Genomic DNA, 9,710 nt, shown 5'->3' on the forward strand with positions numbered 1-9,710 from the left:
TTTAACACTTTCACTTAGTCATAGGAGTTTGATAGTGGGGCTACTAGATAGCCCCTGGTGGCCCCGCACTCTCCCAATCTCGGGGTGCGTATATGCCTGGCCGGAAAATGGCCCTTCGTTAAGGCGGAGGAATTCTAACATTCCCACAGGTCATCGAGTGGTTGACCAGTCTCACGCTATATCATGACAGTTAGTTTTCGGCTTTCTCTACTGAGGTGCTCATCCGGATGAACCAGGGCACAATCGCAGTAGTTCTCCTAGTGCTACCTTAGCCGGTAAAGCGGAACGTAAGGCACCAAAACACAGGAGCCGGGCAAACCCAACATTTGACCAAAGACAATGATTCGGAGCTGATGCATATAGGGCCAAACTCGCGACGCCGAACACTCCCTAAGGTATTCGGTCTTTGTGGTATAAACCGGGCCTAAATAATGGCCTTTGCAAGACGCCCCTTGTGTCCAGGTACATGCATTGTTCTGGCATGGCCACATGCCAAGACGTCAGCATCCTTCACAACGGTGGACATGTATCAACAAGAGACAGTAAAAGAGGTTTACACAGGGTCTTAATCTAAAAAGAATCCTTTGAGCGGGTCCCTACTGCACGTCTGCGCCTGTGTCTCCGTTGTGCCGTATCTTGGACGGGTGTAGCACGATGATCGTCTGTAAAAGAGAGGAAGTTAAGTGAAAGAGTTGTCGTGCAAAAAGATAGTTTTTAAAGAAACCATGTAAAATTGAAGATGATAAGAAATTGCCACTTGTCTGTGCGCATTGAGCCCCTTGTATTGACGAATAGGGGTGTGATCACTTATTCGGTGTAAATAATGGCGTCGGACTCGATCGCTGGTCCGGACGTCTTCAATGTTCGGCTGCCAAGGCAGCCTCACTCTCTTCGGCGCGCAGAGAGCGCTTGATATCTCTGTGCACTGTAATGATGCCACGAGGACCGGGCATCTTGAGTGTGAGGGAGGCGTAGTGTGGTATTGCATTAAAGCGAGTGAAAGCTTCGCGTCCTAGCAGTGCTTGATAGCCACTTTGAAACGAGCGATGTGGAAAGTTAAATGCTCGCGACGGAAGTTATCGGGGGAGCCGAATATAACTTGTAGTAGGAGGGAGCCCGTACAACGAGCCCCTGAGCCTGGCGTTACTCCTTTAAAGGTAGTATTGCTATGGCCAATTTGTGTTGGGTCTAACCCCATCCCGCGGATTGTATCCTGGTATATTATGTTTAGGCTGCTGCCGCCATCCATCAAGACTCGTGTAAAGTGATATCCTCCAATTACTGGGTCTAATACCAAGGCAACCCATCCTGCGTGTCGGATACTTGCTGAGTAATCACGATGGTCGAAAGTGATTGGTTGAGACGACCATTGGCAGCACTTCGAGGTGACAGGCACTTGGGTATATTTTCCTAGGGGTGCCGCATTGTTTTTTCCCTTGATCACGTGTAGTATGTTCACTGTTTTGACTTCTAGTGGGAATTTCTTTTGTTCCCCCGTGTCTTGCTTGGGGGGCTCGTCCTCATCTTCACTTGGTGTGTCCTCCCCCTTGTGTACGGCGTTGAGCTTGCCGGACTGCTTGAAGACCCAACATTCTCTGTGGGTATGATTAGCAGGTTTACCCGGGGTACTGTGGATCTAACATACTTGGTCCAGAATTTTGTTGAGGCTGGACAGTTCATCCCTAGTGCCTTTAGTGGGCGACTTTTGACCTGGCCGAGAGCTTTTGAATCCGGCGTTTACTGCCGTGCCCTTCGTGATGTCTTCTTTATTCCGGCGTTTGTTATTGCTGTTGCGCCGTGATTTCCCGTTTCCATCTCTAACTTCCGATGTACTGGGGTCGCTGGTGCTGCATCTGGCTAGCCAGCTGTCCTCACCCGCGCAAAAGCGGGTCATGAGGTTTGTTAATGCGGCCATCATTCTCGGCTTATTTTGGCCGAGGTGTCTGGCGAGCCATTCGTCACGGATGCTATGCTTGAAAGCCGCTAAGGCTTCGGCGTCTGGACAGTCGACAATCTGGTTCTTTTTAGTAAGAAACCTATTCCAAAGCTTTCGGGCTGACTCTCCGGGCTGCTGAGTTATATGGCTCAGATCATCCACATCCAGAGGTCGGACATAAGTCCCTTGAAAATTTGCCCGAAAGGCGTCTTCGAGCTCTTCCGAACTTCCAATGGAGCTTTCGGGGAGGCCTTTGAGCCAGTGACAAGCTGGCCCTTTGAGCTTGAGGGGTAAGTATTTGATTGCGTGGAGATCATCTCCTCGAGCCATATGGATATGAAGGATATAGTCCTCAATCCAAACCCCAGGGTCTGTTGTTCTGTCGTATGCATCTATGTTTACGGGTTTGAATCCCTCTGGAAATTTATGGTCCAGCACCTCATCGGCGAAACACAGGGGGTGTGCGGCACCCCTATAGCTGGGTGTGCCGCGTTGTTCGGATACTTGTTGTGTTGCATTGTATGCTGGTGGGCGCTTGCGTGGTCCATAGATGGATCTTGTTGCGCCGTCCTTTGGGTACGAACCCTCGCCTGGGTCATGTGTTGTATTGTGAGCGGCGTTGTATGCCGCTCTGTGTTGGTGGAGGGGTCGTCTATCCGACCAGGTGGCTGCTTTGATATTTGGTTGTGGGGGATCTGTGGCCTCCTCATCGAATTCGGGTAGCGGCTTCCGTTTTGGGTAGCTCTTGGAGGGGCGATTGTCGCCGTACCTTGCTGCTATGTTGAGTATTTTGCTCCATCTAATGTGGAGTGTGTCTTGCACAGCCTTGAGCCTTTGCTTCTGTTTTTTCAGACTCCTCGCGGTGGCAACAAGCCTTTTACAGGCGGTCTGCTGCTCCGGGTGTCTGTCCGGTGTTATGTCGTCTGGACCATTATCCTTGATAGGATTTGTTTGCTCGGTTTGATTATCCGGATTGCCGTTGTCCGGCAGCGGTTCGCCCTGCTCCAATGCTGGGTCTGTGTGATCGCTATTTCTGTTGAGGCGGGATTTGGGGCGGCACTTGCGTCGCTGCTTTGACTGCTTTTCGAGGGAACAAGCCTTCGGTACGTCCTTCCGCTCCTCGTCGTCATCTTTTGGTGCGTCCACCATGTATACGTCATATGACGAGGTGGCGTTCCAAGGCCCAATAGGCGCTGGTTCTTCACCGTCTCCTTCATCGGCGTCCATACCGTCGATGTCTTCTGAGTCGAAGTCGAGCATGTCGGTTAAATCGTCGACAGTGGCTACAAAGTGGGTGGTGGGCGGGCTTTGAATTTCTTCATCGTTTGTACCCCAACCTTGCTGACCGTAGTCCGGCCAGGGCTCTCCTGATAAAGAGAGAGACTTCAGTGACTTCAGGATATCGCCGAAAGGCGAGTGCTGAAAGATGTCTGCGGCAGTGAACTCCATGATCGGCGCCCAATCGGATTCGACCGGCCGGGGGGCGGAGGGTTCGGAGTCCGAAGAGGAGTCCGGCTCCTTGGAGTCACGAGCCTCGCAGAGTACGGGGCTGGTGTTCGGCTCAATCGCTGTTTGGATCACAGCCCCCGAGGTGGCGTCCAACCGCCCATCCTTGATCGGCGCGGTCGGCTCCGAACTAAGGGTCGGAGCCGATGCTGGTGCGGCCTCCAGGGCACTGTTCGGCGGCAGAGCTAGATCATGCTCGTCGTGACAATGCGGCGCGCTCGGCAGTGGTTCAATCTGTCGAGGATCAAGTCCCTGCGGATGTCAGCCGTGTAGTTTAAACTTCCAAATCTAACCTGACGGCCAGGGGTGTAGCTTTCGATCTGCTCTATATGGCCAAGTGAATTGGCCCGCAGTGTGAAGCCGCCAAAGACGAAGATCTATCCGAGGAGGAAGATCTCACCCTGGACTGCATCGCCATTGATGATCGTAGGAGCCATCGGGCCTGACGGCGACGGCACAGAGGTACTCTCAATGAAAGCACCAATGTCGGTGTCAAAACTGGCGGATCTCGGGTAGGGGGTCCCGAGCTGTGCGTCTAGGCCGGATGGTAACAGGAGGCGAGGGACACGAAGTTTTACCCAGGTTCGGGCCCTCTCGATGGAGGTAAAACCCTACGTCTTGCTTGATTAATATTGATGATATGGGTAGTACAGGAGTAGATCTACCACGAGATCAGAGAGGCTAAACCCTAGAAGCTAGCCTATGGTATGATTGTTGATGTGTATGTTGTCCTACGGACTAAAACCCTCCAATTTATATAGACACCAGATAGGGTTAGGGTTACATAGAGTCGGTTACAATGGTAGGAGATCTGAACATCCGTATCGCCAAGCTTGCCTTCCACGCCAAGGAAAGTCCCTTCCGGACATGGGACGAAGTCTTCAATCTTGTATCTTCATAGTCCAGGAGTCCGGCTGAAGGTATAGTTCGGCTATCCGAACACCCCCTAATCCAGGACTCCCTCAATAGACATCAACCAAAGTAGCCCCCAAGGGCCGGTTTATGATGTTAATCATAAACCGGGACTTTGTAATATGTTAATCCTTGCATGCTGATCCTTAATATGTCAAGTCCTCAATAAAACAAAACCGATACTTTATCATTGTATTCACGTAGTTTTCATTGGTGTAGCCCCCAAGGGCCGGTTTAGCTTAGCGAGGTAAACCGGGTCTTGAATCAATGCATCAGTCTTGAATAGATGTACATTAGTCCCCAAGTGTTAAGGATAATGCTTGCATTGTACTTGAGACTTGTGAAAGATTTGTTGATAATAAAGCAAATAGGCATCAGCCCCCAAGTGCAAAGTGCATAACTTGTTATACGCTTGGTACTTCATAACCTGTTTCTGATGACACACCTCACCTTTGTAGGCTGAGCTGAATAAGAAGGATGCTCAAACCGCAGACCGTCATGAAAACATCAAGACTCAGCAAACGGAGGCTGCCAAAGCCAAAGAAGAGTTGACCAACACTTTAGCAGCTATGGAGAGGCTGAAAGCAACTTTTGATAAAGAGCGTGCAGCTTGGGAGACAGAGAAAGCCGGTTTGACCAAGAAGGCCGAGGACGCAGAAGCAGCGCTGAAGCCGGTGGTTGACGAACTGACCGACTTGAAGCGGCAAATTAACGCCATGACTTCCGCCGTGTTTGGTAAGTACCTCCTTACTCAGTTTGCCTAAGTCATAAGATCTTATCATTGACTAGTTTACTGATATTAAACCGTGACAGGCACCCGCATTGCTCATCTGGGTTCTGACATGCGAATGAAGCTTAAAGTTGCGTACACCTTAATAGAACAACTATATTCTGGATCCCAGCGTGCCATCTGTACTGCTGCATATAACAAGCCGGCGCCATCGTTGATAAAAGAAACACTTGAGAAGCTGGCCATGCTACCTGCCCGGATTACAGAACTGAAGGAAGCAGCCGCAAGAGCAAGAGCGCTGACCACACTAATCTGGGCCAAGGCATGGATTCCGGATCTTGAAGGGGCAGATATCATTAAAGGATATCCAAGTGTGAAGGAGGACGGTTCAGACTTCAACAATGATGACCTCCGAAAACTGACAAAGGAGATGCGGCCAATAGCCAGCAAACTAGCGGAGGACACAAACCTATCTCATTTCTAACTGGTTTATGATGCTGAAGGAAAGAGACAGCCTGCCGTGATCCATGAAGTTGACGAACTTGTGCCTCCAATCCGTAAGCATACTTACGCTCCTGACATTGACCCCTCCAGCCTTATCCATGAAGAGGCCGTGTTTCAAGCCTTAACCGGAATCGATTGGTCAACGGTTGATTTCTAGTGCCTTGGGAGGGATGAAGAGGATGCGACTGCTCAGGATGACCCTCAATTGTCAAGCCGTCAGGATGACCATTTTGCAAAGCCTTTTAAGATGGACCTCAATCTTTAACCAATCATCATTTTAACTTTGACAAGTTCAGGGTCCATGGGATTGACTTGTCAAACGTTCGATGGGTCAAACCAGGTTTACCTGGACGGAGTGGCTTACTTAAAGAGGCAGGTTAACCCGGGGTTTTAGATGTGTACATATGGCTTCCAAGCCTGGCTTGATAGCCTATTACAAGGGTGCAAGCTCATTGTTCTTTGAGAAGCAACGAGTCCCCGGGTAATATTTGAGTTGTGCTCAGTGGTTACCTATGTTTGAGTTGTGCTTAATACATCAGACTCTCTTTGGTTCCACATAATTTCCTTTTGGCTTGAAGCCTATCAAGAGGTGTAGCTATGGTGTGAATACAACCAAGCCCCCTAGTGATATCCCGTTTTGGTTTTAAACCAATCAAGAGGCATAGCTATGGTTCGGATACGACCAAGCCCCATAGTGAATTTCGTTATATCTGCGTGGCTGTATAGGCCGGTTTAATAAAATGCCGCTTTGACAAGAAAAGCTCCTGTAGGCTCACACATGATTTAAAAAGAACAGAGACCCCGCTATATTCGAGGCTCCGGTTTATTATATAATATATACATTGTCATAAATATGTACATAAGAAGAGCCTGTGGCTCAAGTATAGTAAGGCCGAAGAAGAGCTATATTCCACGGCCGCTTGGTCTCCTCCTCCGATTTACGCGAGTCTTTATGCTCTCGAACATCAATGAGGTAATATGACCCGTTGTGCAGATTTTTGCTGACCACAAAGGGTTCTTCCCAAGGTGGGGATAACTTGTGCATATCAGTCTAATCCTGGATGAGCTGGAGTACCAGATCGCCCTCTTGAAAAGTTCTGTTCTTAACCCGGCAGCTGTGATAACGTCGGAGATCTTGTTGATAAATCGCTGAACATGCTGTGGCAAGATCACGCTCTTCATCTAACAGGTCCAGTGAGTCCTGACATGCCTTCTCATATCAGCTTCAACATAAGCCACCACACGGGGCGAGTCGTGACGAATGTCACTAGGAAGAACCTCCTCTGCTCCATAAACCATGAAGAAAGGCGTGTAACCCGTAGATCTGTTAGGTGTGGTATTGATGCTCCATAACACAGAAGGTAACTCTTCCACCCAACAACCTGGCGTTCACTTTAAAGGAACCATAAGCCGGGGTTTAATACCTCTCAAAATTTCTTGGTTCGTCCTCTCTGCTTGACCATTTGACTAGGGGTGAGCCACTGATGCTATATCAAGCCGGATGTGCTCACGTTGGCAAAATTCCTCCATCTCACCCTTTGACAGATTAGTACCATTATCAGTTATAATGCTGTGTGGAAAACCAAAGCGGAATATCACCTTTTTGATGAATTGAACCGCCGTGGCTGCATCACACTTACTGACTGGTTCTGCTTCCACCCACTTGGTAAACTTGTCAACTGCCACTAACAGGTGCGTCTTTTTGTCCTTGGATCTCTTAAAGGGTCCAACCATATCAAACCCCCAAGTTGCAAACGGCCAAGTTATTGGAATCATCCTCAATTCCTGAGCTGGAACATGAGCGCGGCGTGCAAAATTTTGACAACTGTCACATCTTTTGACTAAATCCTCAGCATCAGCATGGGCTGTCAACCAATAGAAACCATGACGAAAAGCCTTGGCCACCAAGGATTTTGAACCGGCGTGGTGACCACAATCTCCTTCGTGGATTTCGCGCAAGATCTCACAACCCTCTTGAGGAGACACACAATGCTGAATTGCTCCTATGACGCTGTAACGATGTAACTCCCCATTGATGATGGTCATTGACTTGGAACACCGGATTATCTGTCGGGCCAAGGTTTCGTCCTCCGATAACTCGCCCCGGTTCATGTAAGCCAAGTACGGGACTGTCCAATCCGGTATAACATGCAAAGCTGCCACCAATTGGGCCTCCGGGTCAGGAATGGCCAACTCCTCCTCTGTTGGTATCTTGACCGACGGATTATGTAATACATCAAGGAAGACATTAGGTGGGACCAGTTTATGCTGAGAACCAAGGCGACTTAAAGCATCCGCCACTTCATTCTTGCGCCGGTCTATATGGTCAATTTGACAACCCTTGAAATGACCAGCCACAACGTCAACCTCTCGTCGATATGCAGCCATGAGTGGGTCCTTAGAATCCCAAGTGCTAGATACCTGCTGAGCCACCAGGTCCGAGTCATCGAAGCACTTAACCCGGCTTAAACTCACCTCTTTAGCCATCCGAAGACCATGGAGTAAGGCCTCGTACTCAGCTGCATTGTTAGTACAAGGGGACATTAAGCGAAGTACATAACAAAACTTGTCACCTCGTGGGGAAGTTCATATGACTCCAGCCCCCGAGCCTTCCAATTGCCTGGACCCATCAAAGTGAATAGTCCAATAAGTGTTATCTGGCTTTTCCTCTGGTGCCTGCAACTCTGTCCAATCATTGATGAAGTCCACGAGTGCTTGTGATTTGATTGTTGTGCGAGGTGTATATTTGAGCCCGTGAGGTCCAAGGTCAATAGCCCACTGTCGGTGTCAAAACCGGCGGATCTCGGGTAGGGGGTCCCGAACTGTGCATCTAGGCCGGATGGTAATAGGAGACAGGGGACACTTTGTTTTACCCAGGTTCGGGCCCTCTCGATGGAGGTAAAACCCTACTCCTGCTTGATTAATATTGATGATATGGGTAGTACAAGAGTAGATCTACCACGAGATCAAGGAGGCTAAACCCTAGAAGCTAGCCTATGGTATGATTGTTGTGTATGGAGTTGATTGCCTACGACTACAACCCTCCGGTTTATATAGACACCGGATAGGGTTAGGGTTACATAGAGTCGGTTACAATGGTAGGAGATCTTGAATATCCGCATCGCCAAGCTTGCCTTCCACGCCAAGGAAAGTCCCATCCGGACACGGGACGAAGTCCTCAATCTTGTATCTTCATAGTCCAGGAGTCCGGCCGAAGGTATAGTCCGGCTACCCGAAGACCCCCTAATCCAGGACTCCCTCAGTAGCCCCTGAACCAGGCTTCAATGACGACGAGTCCGGCGCGCAAATTGTCTTCGGCATTGCAAGGCGGGTTCCTCCTCCAAGTCCTTCATAGAAGATTGTAAACACTAAGAGTAGTGTCCGGCTCTGTAAAATAAGTTACCACATATTGCCATAGAGAGAACAATAACACAAATCAAATCTGCTGACGTATTCTGCAGTGCGCCATCACACTACAGCCAAGTCCTTTACTCAAATCGTTTTTACTTTTCCACCTCAGCATGTTTTGCGAGGCGGTTTCCTTGGCACGTCTTGTCAAAGCAGAGATCGTGTATCCTTTTTACGGGTTTCTAATCAATACGGACGTGGGTAACCCTAACCGCACCCTTTACCATGATGCTTGTGAGGCAAGCGAGTTTTATTAAGCAGGTGGGGACGCACAACCGCATCCGCCCACATAAGGGGATAAGGATCCACCTTTTTACCTACGCCTTCTTCCTCCTTTGCCTATCCATCTCCTGCGCACTCGAGCTCCAGCGCCCAAGCCCGCACTTCCTACCTCAACCTTTCTCCAGATATGTCCGGAGCTGGAGGCAAGTGGAAGGTCTCCACCGTCATGGAGGGTGACGTCAAAAAGCTTAGGAAGGTCGGATACTTGTCCAAAGACATCGCGCACCGGCTTCCCGAGGCGGGGCAGCTTGTCCCCACCCCAAGGCCCCATGAGAGGGTAGTATTCCTTCCCCACTTCCTCTGCGGGCTGGGTTTTCCACTTCACCCATTCATCCGGGGGCTCATGTTCTACTACGGCCTGGATTTCCATGATCTGGCCCCGAACTTCATCCTCAACATCTCGGCGTTTATCGTCGTGTGCGAGGCTTTCCT

The sequence above is a fragment of the Triticum aestivum genome, chromosome 7A (assembly GCF_018294505.1).
Source record: "Triticum aestivum cultivar Chinese Spring chromosome 7A, IWGSC CS RefSeq v2.1, whole genome shotgun sequence".
In the NCBI taxonomy this organism is placed as follows: domain Eukaryota; kingdom Viridiplantae; phylum Streptophyta; class Magnoliopsida; order Poales; family Poaceae; genus Triticum; species Triticum aestivum.